At 38.5% G+C, this 23,462-nt stretch overlaps 1 pseudogene; it reads right to left on the minus strand.

The window, feature by feature from the left end:
* Positions 1-5,503: 5,503 nt before the first annotated feature.
* Positions 5,504-21,983, minus strand: LOC147612984 (uncharacterized; annotated as a pseudogene).
* Between the last annotated feature and the right edge of the window lie 1,479 nt (positions 21,984-23,462).

Below are 23,462 nucleotides of genomic sequence, written 5' to 3' on the forward strand. Positions count from 1 at the left end.
ATTGTAGTAAAAATTTACAAGAAAGCAAAAGAAATGGACAATAAAAGAGCATCTTCAATAAGCATTACAATACTCTCAATTTATCATCTTAGTTTGAGTCTTGACAATACAAAGGCCATGCACACCAAATTGACAAGTTGCTTGAAACAATAACATGACAATCATTCCTCTAAACATAATCCTCTAAATCGTTTTAGGAGTCTGCTACTATGGGTGCTTTGCAAGTGCGAGAATTGTGGCTCATTTTAGACTCACACCTTCAGCATATGAAGATATCGAAAGCAGCCTTCAGTGCGACTATGGGTAGGGTTCAGCTCATTCAAGGTGTAACATTAGTTAAGCAGAAAAAAAAAGATATTTCCTCTATTCACCCTAAGTGTGTAGCATGGTAAAGCTAGGAATCATCCACATTGAATCGTGATTTGAATATCTAAAACAATGAGATATGCACTAAAGACCGCTTTAGAGAGAAACATGTCTTCACATGCTCAAGGTGTGATTCCAAAATAGGGCACAATTCTCGCACTTGCAAAGCACCCATAGTAGACTCCTAAAATGATTTAGAGGATTATCTTTTATTGTCCATTTCTTCTACTTTCTTGCAAACTTTTACTACAATTTAGGGAGCCATTAGTTTTGGGGGACCAATGTGGGAATTCTAGCAAATTTTAGGGTCAAAATGGTAATTTTGACGAGAAATATGTCCAAATTAGAAATGGTAGAAATAAAAGGGTCAATATGAGAATTTAGTTAATATAAGGCCAATTTGGTAATTTGGTACGGCCAAAATGGGAATTTTGAAAAATACTAGGGTCAAATTGGGAATCTTGGAAGGGTCAAATTGGTAATATAGGGTCAAATCTTGGTATAATATAGGGTCAAATTGGTAATTTTTCCTGGATTGTTCATTCTCGTAGAACACTGATTGCAAAAGGGATCTCTTATAACTTTTTGAAGAATGTGATAAATCTTTTTCTCTGTTTTGGGCTGTAAGTCTTCTCAAATCAGGACATTATTTGCAAAGGGCATTTTGGGACTTGTTTTGATTGGTTAGAATGTGGAAAAGGTGTGTGTTTTGTTTTTTTGAGAAAATGTGCGGAAAGTTTAAGATTCTCCCCTAAAGCACACGGACCGTGGACGGGGGATGATTTGAACGTTGAAGTCTCTGTTGAAATCTCTGGTTCCTCTAAGCTCTAACAATCACACATACACACGCACGCACGTAAACAACACGCACACGCCACGCGCACGTACGCACGTACGCACGCAAACAAGCAAGGCAGTCAAGCTTTTTCCCCAGACACAGACAAACGAGAAGAAGCACGCGCAGGTTTGCAATGCATCACCCTGATTCTTTCAATTCTGTGAAGACTAATCCCGCATCACCCCGGCGGCCGGCGGACGACATCTCACAACTCAAGTTTGCCACTACTAGCCACTCATCAATTGCCGCTAAACATTAACGTTTGACGTTACCACAAAACGTCTCTCTGTAACACAGGAACCCTGTCGCCCTTGCTCTAGGTTGACAATGGCGGCGGGGCCGTTCACAATCATTAGCAATCGGCACATTGACAAAAATAAGAAAACTTTTTTAGGAGCCCACTTTAATACTTTCGAACCCTGGGATCACCATCCCTGATATTAACCCATACGTTTGCATCGTTCGAATTCTTTTTTTGCACGTGAGATGTGAGAGTGTGAGCTCTCGAGCGGCCACTAATTGTTTTTAGTATACTAATCATGCTCAATTTAAGGTTTTGCGTATTTAGGCTTTAATGCTGTGGCTTTGTGACGTTGTTTAGAATCATCTCTCAAGCTGATTATTTTCACAATTTGTATTAAGGTTAGGACATTTACCTTGTGTATGGTTTGATCATGATTATGTAGCATTGTTTACGTTCATGGAGAGTCTAATTATGCTCAAAATAAGATTTGAAACAATTTGATGATGTGGCACTATGACATTCATGTAATTCACCACAATGTTCGAGTGATCAAGCATAAGGAAAACACGTATTGTGGTGATCTTTGAACTTATAGGATTTTCGCAACATCTTTGGGTCACTTAAAGAGGTCTTGATTCTTGAGGATTGCTAGCTATGTTAGCACTATAATTAAATTCTTCCTTTGATGATTGTACACTAAAGCATGAACCACACCTTTGTCACTCTTCTAGCATCTCATAGTTTATGTTCATAGTAACATTATGTTGTAGAATCCTTTATGCTTGATTCAATTGACTAAGCTGATAAGAGGATGTAAATTTACTACAAACTATATGATTTCGATGTTGGAATATCCAGTGTCCACACTAACCTACATTTCCTTGTGACTTTTGTCCACCAAGTACACACTATGACTTTTGTCCACTAGGTACACACTATGTTGTGTTCAAGTGGCAAAGGAAGGCCTAGGTGCAAGAGTATTGAGTGCATACACTACTAGTCCATGGGCTCGTAGCGAGCGACGACAGAAGCGACGCAAAAGCGTCGCTTAAGTGACGCTACGAGCCCTCTACAGGCATCGCTGTTGTACGTCGCTTAAGCGACGACAATAGCGACTCCTGTAGCGATGCATATGCACCGTATAAGCGACGTAATTTTAATAAGTTATTTAACATCGCTTAAGCGACAGTTATGTCGCTTAAGCGATGATGCGCAACGGGAAAAAACGGACAAATATACAATTTATATACTGGTTGATTCATTTATATTAAACATAATGTTGTCTATATTTTTCTCATGATCTACCTACTGTTGCTCTCTTTGTCGCTTGCTATCTTGCAATTGTGATTGCACTCCGTGCTGTCGTTGTTTTTGCAGAGATTGGTCAGACACCGGTGCATAAATGAACATGAATTCTGGTAAACAGCGCTATCTAGCTCTCTTTTATTGTTAATTTTTAAAATTGAATCTTTTCTAACTTTAACTATTTTCAAGTCTTACTTTATCTTTATAATACATATACATATACATATACATATACATACACATATACAATGTGCGTGCACATACATAGTACATACACACATAGTAGTACATACATATGTTTAATGTTATGCATACATAATGCAAGCATGCATGCATTATATATGTATGTATGTAAGACATTATGTATGTATGTATGTATATCACATGTATATATGTATCTACATTGTATGAATCCATGCATGTGTGTATGTATATACATGCATGTATGTATGTATGTACATTGTATGTATGCATGCATGCATGCATGTATGTATGTATGTAAGCATTCCTGAGATGAACGGGAGCGGGGAAGGGAATAGGGCCATCCCGGGGATGGGACAAAGATCGACAGTTCAAAAAACTTTATTTAACTTCAACTATTTTCAAGCTTTACTTTATCTATATAATACATGTACATAAACATATACATATATTACATATACATATACATATACATATACATATACATACACATATACAATGTGCATGTACATACATAGTACATACACATATAATAGTACATACATATGTTCTGCATACATAATGAATGCATGCATGCATTATATATGTATATATATATATCCACGGATGTATTTCATATGTAGTACATATGTCATATTATATATATATCTATATAATACATATACATATACATATAAATATACATATACATACACATATACAATGTGCATGTACATACATAGTACATACACACATAGTAGTACATACATATATACATGCATACATGCATTGTATATGTATACATAATGTATGTACATACATAGTACATACACACATAGTAGTACATACATATGTTATGCATACATAATGCATGCATGCATGCATTGTATATGTATACATATATGTATGTATGTAAGACATTATGTATGTATGTATCTCATCCTGCATCTGCTCTCATCCGGTATCCCATACTCTGTTATTTCCGTACGGAATCTAACCAGTTTTCCGTATGGCTTGCAGAAGGTTCTTGCCCTGCATTCTTCCGTACTGTATGCGGAAGGTTCCCGTCCCGCACTCTTCCAGATCTCCTCTGTTCCCGTCTCTCTGCCTTCTTCCGGAACTCCATTCCGGTCTGCATTCCGGTTCATATAGATATTCCGGCTCCTTCCGGATCCGCATTCCGGACCGTATTTTCCTTCAAAATAAAGACTAGAAGCAAACGGTGGCGTACTACTATTACGCCCTAGACATGTTAGTAACTGACTCAAAATATATTATTTTACTAAGAGGCAAAATATACACAACCAAAAATTAAGTCTTTATGCCAAAAATTTGTATATACATGTCTATATCAAAAAGGATCCTTACAGTATGTATGTCATATGTATGTATGTATATACATGCATGTATGTATGCTTGCACATTGTATGCATGCATGTATGCATGTATGTAAGCAATCCTGACGAACGAGAACGGGGATGGACAAAAAACAGCAGTTAAAAAACTTTTTTAATAATAACTATTTTCAAGCTACTTGGTACATGGTACTTGGTGCACGGTACTTGGTACATGGTAATTGATACATGGTACATGGTACATGGTAATTGGTACATGGTACTTGGTACATGATAATTGGTACATGGTCCATAGTACATGATAATTGGTACATGGTCCATAGTAATTGGTACATGGTCCATAGTAATTGGTACATAGTCCATAGTAATTGGTACATGGTACATGATAATTGGTACATGGTCCATAGTAATTGGTACATGGTACTTGATACTTGGTACTTGGTACATGGTACTTGGTACTAGATTCGGTGCTTGGTACTTGATTTAGTATCAGGCTCCATAATGAAACTTCGAACTCGCAATTGATACATGATATATGGTATCAATTGGTCGGTCTAACTTTGGGGTACCTTAAGCAATAAACATGGGAACAAAGAAAGCTTTTTAGTGTTAGACTTGGTACTTGGTACTTGGTACTTGAGTTGGGTATCATGTTGAAACCTCATACTTGCAAATGGTTATAGGTACAGGTACGTGGTACTTAAATTGGTACTTTGAAATCACATGCTTTGAAACTTCATGGTTCGGATCTTTAAGCTTGAAAGTTAGCTTGAGTTGATACGTATCGTACAATCAGGGACCCCTGCAAAAAATATGAAAATCAAAAGCTTGTTAATATTAGAGCCTAACATAGAAAAACAGTCACACTGGAACTGCGATAAAGTTTTTGATTTGTCTCTATCTAGCTTTCCAAGAGCTTTTGAGAAATTGGTGATGCTTTGCCGATCTTTTGCTTCTTTTGATGTGTTACATCGTGGGCTCGCCTCTTTTCTTGTTTAGGATTTGTTTTGTTTTAAAACATATAAATAAATAAATAACGTTCTAGCTCCTCGCACATACTTAGGCTAATTAACTTACTGACAAATAATTAATTGTTTGACAATAGAAAAATTCAGCGATGCAACGAGAACATATGTCAATATATATCATCAACAAATATATGTACATGTGTCCACAGTGTGTGGTGATCAATCCTCTCATATACAAAACAGATCACTAAGTATCACTACGTGAGCCATCACTATATGAGTCGCTACTATCAGACTCGGAATCATCATCAACATCAGCACTGCCCACCACCCGTGCCCCCAACCACAACACCACCATCACCACCACCACCACTCGTGTCCCCACCCGGGATCATGCCGCCGCCGCTCGCCTCAGACTCTCATCGTCGCCCCTCGGCCTCTTGTCGAGCCACCTATGTCATGTCCTCCTCCCCACGTTGCTCTTGCATTACTTAGTGAAATCAAATAAGAATATATTACAGTTAATATAATAATAAACCACAAAACAAATCAGTGATACCCACAAGTGGATCAGGCGTGTCTGGAAGTGTCGCCTGCAAAGCGCGGTACCCGTAGTATGTAGCGTACTCCATCTCTTACGCCGTAGGTGCACGACCATAGTCTTTGGTCTGCATCAAGACAGAACCAAAGACTTATTGATTTCTTCATTCAATAATAGTATCTTTGAAAGTTAAATATAAAACGATTTATACTCACAAATGTGGCCACAAATCCATCTCGACCCATCCGGCCTAGTCTAGATGTGTGACCAACTTGCAGTCTCTTTCGTGTTGCCGACTATGTAAATTTCATTAAACAAAATGACATAGATTAGAGAATATTTAGAATCAATCTATCAAAGTTCAAATTAATTCTAATATACATTAGCAAAGGCATGCACCTTCTGCTAAGGAAAAGTGATGCGTAGGCGTCTCTCCTTGCGGAAGTATTGCCATGTCTCCACGCACATATCAGCCCTCCTCTTGTTTGTCTCCACCATACAGTAGCGTCTGTTTATTTTTCATATTGCATACCATAGAACTTGTTAGATTTCAATGTTTTCTTTCATGCATTGCTTTTTTCTTCTCGATCATTTGACTAATGACTCGTGTTTTTATGGTACTTGAAAATCAGATTTGGACCAAGCAGAGGGTACACAACCACCTCCTACTCGTGGTGATTGGGGTTCACAGAGTTCCAATACTGCACATGAACCCGTTTATGATGATTTCTACTATGATGAGTCTATTATATGCTGGTGCGCTCTTTGTCGTGGCACATATCGGAGGCAACGACGGGAGCGCTTTTCACATGAGATGACTCATGGTACTTTTGAGCGAGCACCGCCACCTGAGGAGCAACATCGACCTATGATATGTGACTGTTCTCCCTTAGTTTTATTATTGGTCATTTTATAAATCAAAGGCTCATATATAATGTAACCATATCATATATGTATGTATATTCACTTAATTAACAAGGATGACTTCACTATCAGTGGTGCACATGTCCCTCACACATGGCACGGACAGGTCACTTGTCAGCTCTGCAGCTCGAGGTTTCTCGACATCCTCTACCTCCTACTTTGGAGGCCGAGACGGGTGGAGATCATCCGTTGCCTACTCGTTTGCATTCTCTAGTACAGACGTATGATCGAAGACGATACGGAGGATGGCAGAGACGATCACTTCCTTTAGATGGAGTGGTTTTCAGCTTCTGGGGTAGTCGCTACTGTTGAAATGTAGAGAGAAAGAGACAAGAGACACATCATGTACGCTCCCAAAGACTGATTCATATTGAGGACAAGATACATATATATAGGTGAGACCAAGTTAGGTAGAGTGAGCCATATATAGAGCTCCAACACCCCCACTCAAACAAGGGTCTCTAGCTATGGATGAAAAAACCCTTGGGGAGTACAAGGGAAAAACCCAAGCCCCTATACAAATGTGAAAATATGAACCAGAAGTAATGATGTGAAAGTGCATTGTGCATCTATGTACAAATATACAAAAGGACCAAGAGGTCATAGTGTGCAATTGTGAAATGTGCAAAGTGCATGGTGTCTAGAAGATTACAACGATATATGTACAAAGCTACCATAAGAGTAAAGAGCCTAATCTAGAAAGAGTGAGCCCGAGGCAACTCCAAGCTCTGAGCGCAAGAGAATGAAGCGTGACTCATTGAGACCTTTGGTAAGAATATCTGCAATCATCTGGTCACTTGGACAATGTTCAATCATGATAGTGCCTTTGCGTACGTCGTATCGAACATAATGGTAATGCACAGCAATATGTTTTAACTTGTTATGTTGGACATAGTCTTTTGCAAGACTAATAGCACTCTGATTATCACACCGCAAGGGTGTACTAGAAAGAGGAGAATGGCCAATATCTGTCAACACTTGTCGAAGCCAAATGAGTTCACGAGCTGCAAGCGATGCCGCAACATATTCAGATTCGGTTGTAGAAACTACAACACAACGTTGTTTCTTGCTGGTCCAAGAAATAAGACAACCATTAATGAAGAAACAATTGCCACTAGTAGATCGCATAGATAAATGTGAGCTGGCCCAATCTGCATCTGTGTAACCCAAAAGAGAAAGAGATGGAATGGAGTCGGATGTGAATTGTCGTTGATAAACCAAACCATAATCTGCAGTGCCTTTCAAGTATTTCAACACGCGCTTTGCTGAAGACCAATGCTTAAGAGAAGGACATGCAAGATGTTGCCCGAGATAGTTAGCAATAAACAAAATGTCAGGACGAGTGTTCAAACCAACAACTTGAAGACATCCAACCAAATTAGCATATGGTTGATTTGTAACAAGCTCGCCACCACCATCAGAAGTGTTTTTCATGGAACTCGCAAGACAAGGAGTAGTTGCTGAATGTGCAGATTCCAAACCAAACTTCTTAATAGTATCTTCAATAAACTTGGACTGTCGAAGTAATAAAATACCTTTGCTGCGATCCCTTTGAATCTGAATGCCAAGACATGAGTGAAGCTCTCCAAGATCCACCATATCAAATGCCGAAGATAACAACTTCTTATTTTGGTGTAAAAATCCCAAATCATTGGAAACAAGGATTGTATCATCCACATAAAGGGCAAGGATTACAAAACTACCATTTTGGTGTTTGGTAAATAAGTTGGGATCAGAAGAGCAAGAGAGAAAGCCATGGGAGGTAAGAAAAAGATCAAACTTGATGTACCAGGCCCGTGAAGCTTGTTTAAGACCATATAAGGCCCTATGAAGACGAGCAACAAGATCTTCCTTACCTGCAATAACAAATCCTTCTGGCTGCTCCATGTAAATTTCTTCATTCAAATCTCCATTCAAGAAAGCTGTGCGCACGTCCATCTGATGAATTTCTAAGTCGAATTGAACGGCAAATGCCAATAAAACCCGAATACTAGTAATGCGAACAACTGGTGAAAAGGTTTCATGATAATCAACGCCAGCAACTTGAGAATAACCTTTGGCAACTAATCGTGCCTTGAATTTGTCAAAGGATCCATCTGCTTTAAATTTTGTCTTATATACCCATTTACACTTAATGGCAGTACGGCCAGGAGGCAGCTGAGTGAGTATCCATGTACCTTTAGAGATAAGAGAATCGTACTCTGCTTCCATAGCCTCTTGCCATTGATCCTTTTGTGGAGAACATATAGCATCACTGTATGTGGCAGGATCTTCAGAAGTAGAGAAAACATCAGCATCAAAATCTTCATCATAAACATGACAAGAACCATGCTCAAAATCAATAGGCAGATCAATAAAAATGTCAACATCATCAATGACAGCATTCGGAATCAATGGTTGTGAAGAGGAAAGTTGCTCTTTAGATGGTTGTGAAGAGGAAAGTTGCTCTATAGAAGAAGATTCATCATCACACAAGAATGGAAAAGCTTGAAGCAAAGATTTAGTATCATCAGAATCATCCATGGACCATGTACCGCCCATAAGCTGTTCATTGAAAATAGCATCACGATTCACAAGCACTTTCTTGGAGGACGGGTCATAGAATTTGTATCCTTTGGAAGTGTCAGAATACCCAATAAAAATAACTTTAAGCCCAGGAGCATCAAGCTTTGCTCGTGTTTCTTTAGGAACATGAATATAAGCAATGCATCCAAAGGTTCGAAAATGAGATACAGAAGGAATTTCACCTGTCCATGCTGTGATGGGTATCTTACCAGAAGGAGCAGTAGTAGGAAGATGATTCTGAACAAAGACTACTGTCAAGAGAGCTTCACTCCAGAAAACACGAGATAACCCAGATTGAATCAGCATACATCGTATAGCATTGATAATAGTGCGATTCTTACGTTCAGCAACACCGTTCTGTTGAGGTGAATATGGAATAGTATGTTCATGATGAATACCATGGTCCGTACAATAACTCTCAAACTCAGAAGACACATATTCTCCACCATTATCGCTGCGAAGTTTCTTGAGGCGACGACCAGTTTGAAGTTCGGCAGCCTTGTGAAATTGCTTAAAAACAGATAACGCCTCAGATTTTTGTCGAAGCAAGAAAACAACTGTATACCGTGAGTAATCATCAATAAATGTAATGAAATAACGATATTGTGTTCTCGATGGAGGCAAAGGTCCACAAATGTCGGTATGAACAAGATCCAATAAATCATGAGAATGAACTGAATTCGAGAGAGGAAAGGGTTTACGATTGTGTTTGCCAAGAGCACAAAACTCACAGATTCCCATATGAGGATGAGCTTTAAGATCCATGCCACGTACAAGACCTTGACGATGAAGATCAAGAAGCTTTGAGAAATCAGCATGAACAAAGCGATGATGCCATATCTTGCAATCATGATCACCTGGAGCAGTGACAACATTTGCTACAGCATCATTGAGAGAGAGCTCAAACAAATTGCCATTACGAGAAGCAGTTGCAATAATCTGCCCATCTTTCTCAATGCGGCATTTGGTGTGGTCGAATCCAACAAACAAACCAAGATCAACAAGTCTTGCAACTGAAAGAAGATTACGTTGAAGTTCTGGGACATGTAAAACCCCTCGTAAAACTCGAGTTGAAGAAGATAAGGTGCCAAGATATAAATCTCCAATGCCCTTGACTTGACAAGTTGTATCATCAGCAAGATAAACAACACGCTTAACAGGTAAAGAATGATAGTTATGTAGCCACTTAGATTCATATGTCATATTTCCTGTAGCACCAGAATCAATAATGAAAAGTGAACCATCACGTACATGAAGTATTCTGTCTGGGGGAACTGAACATAAAACACAACTTGTTTCAGGCACATCATTATCATGATGCTCGGCTGCATATGCTCGATTTCGATCTACATCAAATCGACGCTTAAAGCACATGGAAGAGGGATGATCAGATTTTCCACAATAATCACAAGAAGAAGAATCTCTAGATAAACGTGGTTGTTTTGTGGTAATGTTGTGTTCTTCATCATATTGACGTGCCCAACAGTCATCTTCAGTATGACCATTCCTATTGCAGTAAGAACAATGCTTGTTAGGAAATTTGAGACGAGAGAAACTACCACCACGACGACCACCTCTGCGGTTTCCTCGTTGAAAAGGACGCTTTCGCACATAAAAGGCCCGTTCCAACTGTTGGGACTCAGGCTCCTCTTGTTGTGAAAACATAGCTGCATCATGACCAATGCTACGTCGTTGTTGACGTTGAGAATACTCAATCAAAGATATGCAAGTTTGGTCAAAATCAAGACCGTCCTTGTTAGAAAGAATGGTAACAATGTTGTCATAAGACGGATCCTTTATCGTATCAAGAAGAATTGTAATAAGTTGCTTTCGTGGAACAGGATCACCCGCAGAGCAGCAAGTTGATTAATAATAGATTTGAAAGAATCAATATGCCCCGTCATAGCAGTACCAACTTCATACTGTAACTTTGAAAGCAAACCTCTCAAATAAAGTGTTTCTGTAACAGACTTTTTCTGAAAATTTGCTATAAGATACTCCCATACGTCATGGGAAGTAGGAAAGTCATACACATCAAGCATGAGAGAATCACTAAGAGCAGAAAGAATGTACCGACGAGCTGCTTTATCACGCCTCTGCCAATCCATATAAGAAAGACGCCATGCATCAAAAACAGGGCCTTCTGTGATAAGAACGTTGTCAGAATCCGGAATAGTAGGCTGAGACGGACATAGAGAATCACCAATAACAACATTGGAAAGCTCATCGCCTTCAAGAATTAACAGCATCTTTGCTTTCCAACCGGGAAACCCTTGGCCTTGAAAAGAAGGAATAGAACGTTGGCCAGAAGGAAAACCATTGACGAGAACAGTCATAGCCATATCTATCTGCGAGAAGACGTATAAGATAAAATCACAAAATCTGCACACCATAGACAAGGACGACCGCAAGAGATAAGAGACGTCAATAAGAAAAGAGTCCTCAAAATAGCGAGACGTGGGACGCAAGATTCATTGATAGCGCTTGAGGAAAAAGCTAGATTGGACGGTTTGCTAAAAATAGCAAAATAATAAGAGACGCTTGACGAAAAGGCTAGATTTGGCGGTTTGCTAAAGACGCTTGACGAAGAAGCTAGATTTGGCGGTTTGCTAAAGACGCTTGGATGAATACAAAACCTGTGTGCTCATAAAGACACTTGATGAAGACGAAACCTGTTTGCTTATTGAGAGAACCTGTTTTGCTGTTTTACAGATGCAGTTTGCCTGAATTGTCATAACTTTTGACTCACAACTCCATTTGACAAACTTTTTTGATAGGATTCACCAGCACAATACAATCTACTTTTTTGATAGGTTTTGGTTTTAAGGACGCGATTAAGAAACAGCTCTAATTACAACAAGTTAAGCTATAAAATCATGTAGACAACACATAATCAAATAACAATCTTGTAAGACATGAAATTATAATCATGAATTTAACAAGAAGACATAGATGCTTCCCTCATAGATGCTCTGATACCATGTTGAAATGTAGAGAGAAAGAGACAAGAGACACATCATGTACGCTCCCAAAGACTGATTCATATTGAGGACAAGATACATATATATAGGTGAGACCAAGTTAGGTAGAGTGAGCCATATATAGAGCTCCAACAGCTACATGATTGCTCCATCTACCATCAGTGGAGCAGGACGAGGCCTTTTTATTGCACAGGATTTACATGTGCCCCCTCGTTTAGAGGTCACCCTTATGTGTTTCTGTGGACCTATATATAGATGGGGTCCATGGCATCAGCTTACTCGCTACATTCAGAGCATGAGTACTTATGGATTATGTCTCAATGCAGCCTCTCTTTCTGATAGAGGGATCACACATGCAGAAGGACAAAGACTCTATTTTGATGGAAGACCTTACTCTTAAGAAAACATAGCAGGTTTAATCAATAGTAGTCGAGGGATGAGTTCAAGAACCAATTGCACGTTTGTGGAGTGTGAGAATAGTCATGAACCAGAACATATGAGCAAGGATGTAGAAAGATACATAGTTGTCTCTATTTTAATTTGATAATCATTTTTTATTGTCTGTAACTGTTTTGTATCTCTCTTTTCTTTTATATAGAAGCATGCTATTGATATTGCCTTCAAATATGTAGATTCCGAATTGTGACATCGACAATATCACAAATCAACGTTCACATGACGCATCTCACATGTCAATAGAGTGCATGAGGATCCTACGCAGGAGTGATCCTAATGCGTATGCAAGACTATAAAAACAATATTCTTAGGACTTCAATAATGTGTGGGACCATATCTTGACGATGATGGCATGTCTGATTTTATTGAGGATTGGTATCAAAATAATAGTGCGAGCGATATTCCTAATTAACAACGAGAAGTATCTTCGAGAAGAAGCTCTAAAGCGTATCTACGCAGGAAGCCAACTGACACGACTTAGTGCAAGCTTACTTATTCTGAATCTTCAAAACCGTTTTGGATGGAGTAATATATCCATTTCAGCACTTTTGAAGTATGTAACAGTCTAACATTTTTTTAATCTAAATATTTTAGGAGTAATCACAATATGTTTTGTTCTTATTGATCATATTTTTAATGGACTTTGCAGGCTACTCTCTCAAAAGTTCTTGTCGACAAGCAATTCCCTTCCTACATCACATGATGAGGTGAAGAAGATGATAAGTAGTCTTGGACTTGACTATTCTTCTATACATGCATGTCCCAACGATTGTATTTTATATAGAGGTCAGTACGAGGACGGTGTGACATGTCCAAAATGTCAAACTCCTCGTTATAAAGAGGAGAAAGGTAAGGTCCCTAGAAAGGTATTGAGACATTTTCCCCTGGCTCTGCGTATAAAACATATGTTCCAAAGTCCCAAATTAGCTAAGCTTATGACATGGGGAGCGGAGCACAAGAGCAAGATGGAGTAATGTGAATTCCATCAGATTGTCCTGCATTTGAGCATATTGATCTGCGATGGCCAGATTTTGCAAAAGAACCACGCCATTTAAAGATGGGTGTAGCATTGGATGGCGTGAATCCATTTTCAATGAGATCAAGTAAATGGTCTACTTGGCCAGTGGTTGTTATTAACTATAATCTACCCTCGTATCTCAGCATTAAGAAAGAGCATTTAATGCTCTCACTCTTAATTATGGGAAAACGACAAGTTAAAGATCTGAATGTTTATTTGGCCCCTCTCATCAACGATCTTCAAGATTTGTGGAGAGGGATTGATGTCATGGATAAGTCCAGAAGCATCGGTCAAAGACAGTTCATTGTTCGTGGAATTTTAGCATGGACTATCCACGACTTTCCAGGATATGGTTTTTGCTCAGGTAAATGGTTTAAATATATATATTCTTTAATACGTTTGTACGATGTTCATTACGCTAATCATCTTTGTTATGTTTTCCATGCAGGGATATGTACCAAGGGTTATAAAGCTTGTCCAATTTGTGGTGAAGTCCCTTTTCGACTTAAGATCCATGGATATTTCTACTTTCATTGTCTATGATAGCGAATGCATGCAACAATTCGTTGATGAGTACGAGGAGGAACTTGCAAGCAAACGAGTTGGTAGACGTAAAAAGAGGAGATCTAGACGTCAAACCAATGTAAATAACGACGAAGACGTACCTACTTTCATGGATTGGTTATACACCCGTATGCAACGTGCGGTTAGTGATCATGAGCCAATCTCTACGGAACAATGATAATTTATGATCGGGTGTGAAAAACAAGTAACTTGTTTGGTTTTGAAAACTCTGAACTAAACAAATGAATCTCAAATTTTTCTTTAATAATTTATGTTTTGGTGTAGGCTCGAATGTATACCAACATGTGGGCTTATGGACAACATCTTCGGATAAAATCTATTGAGGACGACTTACGTCTAACTCAGGATTCTTGCGTTGTTGCCTCTTTTAAGCAATTATCACGTGCAAGTTCAAGAGACACAAATCTTATCGACAGTGTACTTGGTTACGTGGGAACCATAGTCGGCATTTATGAAGTATCATATCATATCTTCAAGCAGGTAAATGAGATCTCTCTTCATGCAACAATAACATGTAGATTTCTTAAAGCTATACATAATTCTAAAGTTTTGATTCGTGTATTTTGACAGGTGGTTTTGAAGGTGGATTGGTTTCGTGCCGGGCAGGGATTTCATTAACGTCTTCACAATTTCGTGATCACGTTAACAAAACCAGTTGTTAACATAAAATTTCTTGTGATCACAATGTATATTCACGGGCATTTTTTATGACCTGCAAAAACCTTCTCTGCCAGTAATCCCGCCGGGAAAATGTACATCTCCCGGCGGGCCCGCCGGGAAAACCCATTTTCCCGGCGGGCAAATTAAAAAAATAAAAAAAATAAAAAAAATAAAAAAAATAAAAAAAAATAAAAAAATCATGTTCACAGTCATTCTTACCATTTTTGGGCCTTCTGGACTCATTTATGATGTCAAAAGTTCAAAATTCTTGGCACAAAAAAAAGTTTGTATAATTTGCTGGCCTTAAGTTCAATTGACACACCAATTAAATCTAACTATACTTACATCAATTGACTCAATTGTCCATGATATCATTGCACTCAATTGAGCCCAATTGGACTCAATTACACTTGATTTACACTCAATTGATATTAATTGGGTGTCAATTGATGTCAATTGTGCCTAATTCGACGCAATTGAGCCCAATTTACACCCAATTTGCATAAATTGGGTGTAAACTAAGTATCAATTGAGTCGAATTGGACTCAATTGATAATAATTGGATGTTAATTGATATTAATTAAGCCCAATTGACTTCAATTGGGTGTTAATTTATTACAATTAATGTCAATTAAGCTCAATTGAGCTCAGTTGACATCAATTGGGTGTCAATTGAGCTCAGTTGACATCAATTGGGTGTCAATTGATATCAATTAAGCTCAATTGAGCTCAGTTGACATCAATTGGGTGTCAATTGATATCAATTAAGCTCAATTGAGCTCAGTTGACATCAATTGGGTGTCAATTGATATCAATTGAGCTCAATTGGGCTCAATTGCACTCAATTGACACTCAATTGGGTGTTAATTGCATCCTATTGTGCTCAATTGAGCCCAATATGATGCAATTAACATCAATCGGGTGTCAATTGATCACAATTGATATCAATTGGGCTCAATTGCACTCAATTGTGTGATCGATTGTGTGTCAATTGATGTCAATTGAGCCTAATATGATACAATTGAGCTCAATTCACGCCCAATTGGATGTAAATTGAGTGTCAATTGAGCCGAATTAGACTCAATTGATAGTAATTGGGTGTTAATTGATATCCATTAATATCTAATTAACACAATTGAAGTCAATTAAGTCTAATTGACTTCAATTGGATAATTTGGGTGTCAATTGAGCTCAATTGGATGTAAATGACATCAATTGGGGATCAATGAACATCAATTGAACCTTATTGACATCAATTGGGTGCCAATTAACATCAATTGGACTCAATTGACATCAGTTGGCTTTCAATTGAGCCAAATTGGATGCAACTAACATCAATTGGGTGTCAATTGATTACAACTGAGCTGAATTGGGCTCAATTGCACTCAATTGATATTAATTGGGTGTCAGTTAAACCTAATTCCATGCAATTGAGCTCAATTGACATCAATTCACATCAATTGTTCTCAATTGATATTAATTGGGTGTCAATCGATGTCAATTGAGCCTAATTCGATGCAATTGAGCTCAATTCACATCAGTTCATATCAATTGGGTGTCAATTGATGTCAATTGAGTAAAATTGAGTCTAATTGGGTGTCAATTGAGTCAAATTGAGTATAATTGGGTGTCAATTGATATCAATTGAGCCAAATTGAGTCTAATTGAGTCCAATTAGACTTAATTAAGCCAAATTGAGTCTAATTGGGTGTCAATTGATGTCAATTGAGCCAAATTGAGTCTAATTGGGTGTCAATGGAGCCTAATTGACATCAATTGGGTGTCAATTGATGTCAATTGAGCCCAATTGAAGCTAATTGTGTATCAATTGACACACAATTGATGTCAATTGGGCTCAATTGACATCAATTGGATTCAATTGACACACAATTGATGTCACATGGGCTCAATTGACATCAATTAACACCTAATTGATGTCAATTAATATCAATTGGGTGTCAATTGATTATAATTGATGTTAAATTGAATGAATTCAGTCCAATTAACATCAATTAAGTCTAATTGGGTATTAATTGATCAATTGGGCTCAATTGATATCAATTGACACCCAATTCGACTCAATTGACATCAATTGGACTCAAAAGGGTGTTAACTGATGTTAATTGAGCCCAATTGACATCAATTGGGTGTTAATTGAGCTCAATTGGACACAATTAACAATAATTGGGTATGAATTGAACTCAATTGACATCAATTAGGTGTCAATTGAGCCTAATTACATCCAATTGAACTCAATTGACATCAATTGGACAAATTGCATCCAATTTAATTCAATTGACATCAATTAAGCCTAATTGCATCCAATTTAACCCAATTGGACTCAATTGAATCCAATTGGACTCAATTGACATCAGTTAGGTGTCAATTGAGCCTAATTGTATCTATTTGGACTTAATTGACATCAATTGGGTGTCAATTAAACCCAATTGGAGTCAATTGATATCAATTGGGTGTTTATTGATATTAATTGAGTTTAATTGATATCAATTGGGTGTTTATTGATGTCAATCGAGTCCAATTAGATGCAATTGGACTCAATTGGGTGTGAATTAGACTCAATTAATATCAATTGGGCTCAATTGATATCAATTAGGTGTGAATTGATGTCAATTGAGCCCAATTCGATGTAATTGATATCACTTGGGTGTCAATTAGACTCAATTGGCACCCAATTGATGTCAATTGAGTCCAAGTGGATGTCAATTGATATCCATTGAGCCCAATTTGATATACAATTAGACTTAATTGATATCAATTTGACTCAATTAGGTGTTAATTGATATCAATTAGACTCAATTGGGTGCTAATTGATGTTAATTGAGCTCAATTAGACTCAATTGACATCAATTAGGTACTAATTGAGTGTAATTGATGTCCATTAAGTCCAATTTAGCTTAATTGACATCAATTGACTATAATTGATGTCAATTGAGCTCAATTGACATCAATTGGATGTTAATTAATGTCAATCGAGTCCAATTAATATCAATTAGGTGTCAATTAAGCCAAATTGATATCAATTGGGTGTCAATTGAGCCCAATTCACATCAATTGGGTGTAAATTGAACCTAATTAGACTCAATTAACATCAATTAGGTGTGAATTGATGTCAATTGATCCCACTTGGATGCAATTGATATCAATTTGGTGTCAATTGGACTCAATTGGCACCCAATTGATGTCAATTGAGTCCACTTGGATATCAATTGATATCAATTGAGCCCAATTGATCAATTGACACCCAATTAGACTTAATTGATATCAATTTGACTCAATTGGGTATTAATTGATGTCAATTGAACTCAATTGGATGTTAATTGATGTTAATTGAGTCTCAATTGACATCAATTGGGTGCCAATTGAGTGCAATTGATGTCAATTAAGCCCAATTTGGCTCAATTATCATCAATTGGGTGTCAATTAACTACGATTGATGTCAATTGAGCTGAATTGACATCAATTGGGTGTTAATTGATGTTAATTGAGTTTAATTGACATCAATTGGGTGTTAATTGATGTCACTTGAGTCCAATTAGATGTAATTAGACTCAATTGGGTTTGAATTAGACTCAATTGATATCAATTGGGCTGAGTTAATTGGGTGTCAATTGAGCCCAATTGACATCAATTGGGTGTGAATTGAACGTGATTAGACTCAATTGACATTAATTAGGTGTGAATTGATGTCAATTGAGCCCAATTGGATGCAATGGATATCAATTGGGTGTCACTTGGACTCAATTGGCACCCAATTGATGTCAATTGAGTCCAATTGGATGTCAATTGATACCAATTGAGCCCAATTGACATTCAATTAGACTTAATTGATATCAATTTGACTCAATTAGGTATTAATTGATATCAATTAAACTTAATTAGATATTAATTGATATTAATTGAGTCTAATCGAACTCAATTGATATCAATTGGATGCCAATTGAGTGTAATTAATATCAATTAAGCTCAATTAGGCTCAATTGGCTGTCAATTGACTACGATTGATGTCAATTGAGCTCAATTGACATCAATTGGGTGTTAATTGATGTCAATTGAGTCCAATTAACATCAATTGGATGTCAATTGAGCCCAATTGACATCAATTGGGTGTGAATTGAACTGGATTGGACTCAATTGACATCAATTAGGTGTGAATTGATGTCAATTAAGCCCAATTGGATGCAATTGATATCAATTGGGTGTCACTTGGACTCAATTGGCACCCAATTGATGTCAATTGAGTCCAATTGGATGTCAATTGATATCAGTTGAGTCGAATTGATTAATTGACACCCAATTATACTTAATTGATATCAATTTGACTCAATTGGATATTAGTTGATGTCAATTGGACTCAATTGGGTGTTAATTGATGTTAATTGAGGACTCAATTGACATCAATTGGGTACCGATTGAGTGCAATTGGTGTCAATTAGGCTCAATTGGCATCAATTGGATATCAATTGACTAGGATTGATGTCAATTGAGCTCAATTGACATCAATTGGGTATTAATCGATGTCAATTGAGTCCAATTAAGCCCAGTTGTGTCCAATTGGGTGTCAATTGATTGAATCCAATTAAGTCCAATTAAGCCCAATTGAGTCCAATGGGGTGTCAATTGATGTCAATTGAGCCCAATCGATCAATTGACACCCAATTAGACTTAATTGATACCAATTGGACTCAATTGGATATTAATTGATGTCAATTAGACTCAATTGGAAGTATAATAAGATCTAATTGATGGTAATCGAGCTTAAAGTGATAAATTTAGAGATAACTTTTTCTGTACAAAGAATTTTAAACTTTTGACATCATAAATGAGTTCAGAAGGCCCAAAAATGGTAGGAATGACTGTGAACATGAATATATTTTGACCATTTTTTTTAAACTTTTTTTCCCGCCGGGAAAATGGATTTTCTCGGCGGGCCCGCCGAGAAAACAAAAAGCCCGGCGGGCTTCGGCAGGTTACCAGGTCACTGGTAACCTGCTATTTTGAGAACATGAAAACATGTGAACATGTGAATAACATGTTCACAAGTGTTATTAACAAAAAAAATCTTGTGATCACGTGAATATAAAATCCCTGGTGCCGGGTATAAAGGCAATAATGCCACAATGAAAAGAGAATCGTCTCGATTTTGGTCCGTCGACTCCTCAAAGTTATTGCGTGCAACAAAAGAGCCTTACATTCTGCCAACTCATGTTGAACAAGCATTCTTTTACAAGAATACAGATGCTCATTCATGGTGTGGCAAGTTGTGCATGTCCAACCTAGAGGTCGACACTTGTTTGATAGCATTGACTCTGAGACAGCGGATCAGGATGATTTGATTACATCCTCGAATCTAGACACATCGACGTCAGAGAGGTGTAGAATTCTTCTATCCGTCGATCATGATGACATTGTAGGTGATGAGAACGACAACGATCCAGACTCTGACACTACAGACACCGAAGAGGAGGAAACAATGGATGTCGAGCCTATGGAGGAAATGAACGTGAACACAAATTTAACGATCGAGGAGTTCGAAGAAGTCAACAAGGATAATGAAGATGAAATTTTATTGACGGTTTATCTCAGAGATGACGATGAGGACCATTAGTCTAACGTATCAACTCACGGATCAACCTATGTTTGGTAAGATTTAATCTCAAAATCATTCATTGTGAAGTCTTGTTTTTTATTTTTTTATAAACTTACTAACAAGGGTGGGTGGTGGGGAGTCTCGTGGTGATAGCCTCATATGGCTAGTGTCGGGGTTCGATTTCCCTAAGACTCGTTTTTCTTGCTCTAGCTAGTAGCACTAGACCATCAAAGCCAGCAGTCTTGTAGCATTTCGTGGCAGTAGTTCTAGTAGCACCCTTAGTGACTACCCGCAGTACCCTTAACCGCAACACACCCCATGCTGCCCATTAGTATCAGAGCTCTCTGGTGGTAACTTTTTGGTCTCATAGGTTATTTGGCCTTTTGAAGACGTAAATATAGCATTTCATTTTGTTTCATTTCTCTCTCTATACTTACCGTGCATTGTCGCGTCGATGACTTAGGAGTTTACACAATTGTTTCAGCAACCACTTCCGACTCCATCCTGCCCCAAACTCCGTCTCTAGTGTGTTGATGACATATTTCTTGTCATCCTTGAGTTGATCGCTGCATTGCAAAATAACGTCAGTTATATTATTAGTAATTTAAATAATAAACTGTAATTCATATTCTTTATGTTAAATAATACTTACTGCCATGGTATACGAACTTACTGTAGATATGACATGCAAAGATCTCTCATCTGTCGTTTGAAGGCGAGGCCGGCTCCGACCTGAAGGATACCCCCGTCAGGTGTGATGTCGCATGTGACACCCAAAGTCCCAGTGCACGTGTGCATCGGCACTGGTGGGGGCACTGGTGGTGTGGTACTCTGCCCCCGCTGATGCCTACGTGCAATACAAACATACTTGATATATTGAGATGTGAGTTCTAAAAAATACTTGATATTTAATCGGTAATCGCCATAAAAGATATACATGCGGGAGGAACAGCCACTACCCTGTGAATCAAGTGTCACCTGAGTACTAGGAGGTACATCAGGAGTAAGCCGCTGACTCTCGTGATGTGATGTAACTGGGATAGGAGTCCTAAGCAAACAAAGACATCAAAAGGATATATATATTAAGAATTCTATATGTAAAAAATGGATGACATTACTATTTTATCAAACAAGAAGCTTACCGATGCGCAGTAGTATGTGCATGCCAAGACGTCTCCACTCCTTCATGTGGCTGGGAGGATGTACCCTCTCTAGGTCGTACGGGCATACTGAATCTCCCAAGAATCTCAATGGCGCCGTCTAAACCCGCATCATCCATCTCCACATAATCTGTCATGGCCTCTGACAGTGTATCTCCAGAAAGTCCAGTGCCTCGTAGAGCAAAGACTTGATGATCGCCAACTTCACTTTACGACCGTGGTCACTCATCGTATCTATATATTTAAAACAACTATATGTCAAACTAGAGATACATTGTTAGAGAAGAGCTCAATACATTGTTAGAGAAGAGCTCAATACATTGTTGGAGAGGAGCTCAATCGGGCCAAGGCTCATATTGGCAGCTGACCATAAGAGAGCGAAGGGCTAAAAGATTACCCACATCTTTTTTCCAACAACATGTTCTCTATTATTGATGTTAGATATGGTGATTCAAGACCTAGGTGATGGCCTATTGGATACCTCTCCTGAATGCTAGGTACGAGAAGGGCATGGAGACAAGGAGCCGCATGCTGAATAAACCACATGTGGGACAAACACCGATGGAAAAGACCACTCTCGCAGGAGTTGCAACCAGTAAGAGGACTTCATCGTTTTGATGGGGAGTGTGGTGCAGGAGAAACCACATCGGGCGAAAATATGGAGGAGAAATTGGCTGCCAGGAACCACACTCATGAGAGTGAACCGGCTGGGGTCTACTCCAGAAGAGGACAAGACCGAACAAGAGGTCAAGGGAATACCTGGGCCTCAATACAAGGCGCGCAGGGGGGCACAACCTGGGGACACAGAGGGAACTTCCCTGTAGAAAACAAATGCCCACAAATAAAGGAGAATGGGGACGGCCAGACAATGGAGTTCTCATGGACGGATCGTGGGTGTAGAACAGATCCTGGCTAGAAAGGAACTCGAAACCCGAGCTAGGAGATACATGATAACTTGCCAAGAGACGACTCTCATGAAAAGATGAGATACAAAACCTCCGAAAACAAGAGGATGCAACCACCAGCAGAGGAATGGAGGATGGAGAAGGATGCATGGAAGAGTTTGTTCGTGCATATAGCTTTGGTAGGAGGTTGGAAAGAGTTGAAGACGAATTTGACCATTTCCAATGGATGATGCACCAAGAAGGAGACAAGGAAGATAGTAGTGATGAAGAAGAAACTTTACAGGAAGCCATGGAGGAGGCCAAACAGGCACTTGAGAAATTGCATGTGCAGATGGATAACTTATGGGAAGCATTCATGGAGGATGATCAAGAGTGGAAACAATTGGAGGAGAAAAACCATTCACGTCATCAAGCATGGGAGAATGAAAACCTATGGTTAAGTGAGGCACATGACCGAAAATGCATCATGGCAGTAGCAAATTTGGAAAGAAACTTCACAGTCAGTACGTTGGAGAAGAGATGGCAGGGACTCATGGACAAGTATGAGAACATCACACAGGGGCCAAACAACGATGAAAACGACAAGGAGACGGAAGATGAGGGGAAAACCAATGAAAAGAAGCATGAACATGTCTATGAAGCGGACGAAGAGGAAACACTTAAGCCGAAGGAAGGTATGGGACAGGAGAAAATATGGAGGAGAAATTGGCTACCAGGAACCACACTCATGAGAGTGAACCGGCTGGGGTCTACTCCGAAAGAGGACAAGACCGAACAGAAGGTCAAGGGAATACCTGGGCCTC

The sequence above is a fragment of the Cibotium barometz genome, chromosome 44 (assembly GCF_041138505.1).
Source record: "Cibotium barometz isolate CiBa-2024 chromosome 44, ASM4113850v1, whole genome shotgun sequence".
In the NCBI taxonomy this organism is placed as follows: domain Eukaryota; kingdom Viridiplantae; phylum Streptophyta; class Polypodiopsida; order Cyatheales; family Cibotiaceae; genus Cibotium; species Cibotium barometz.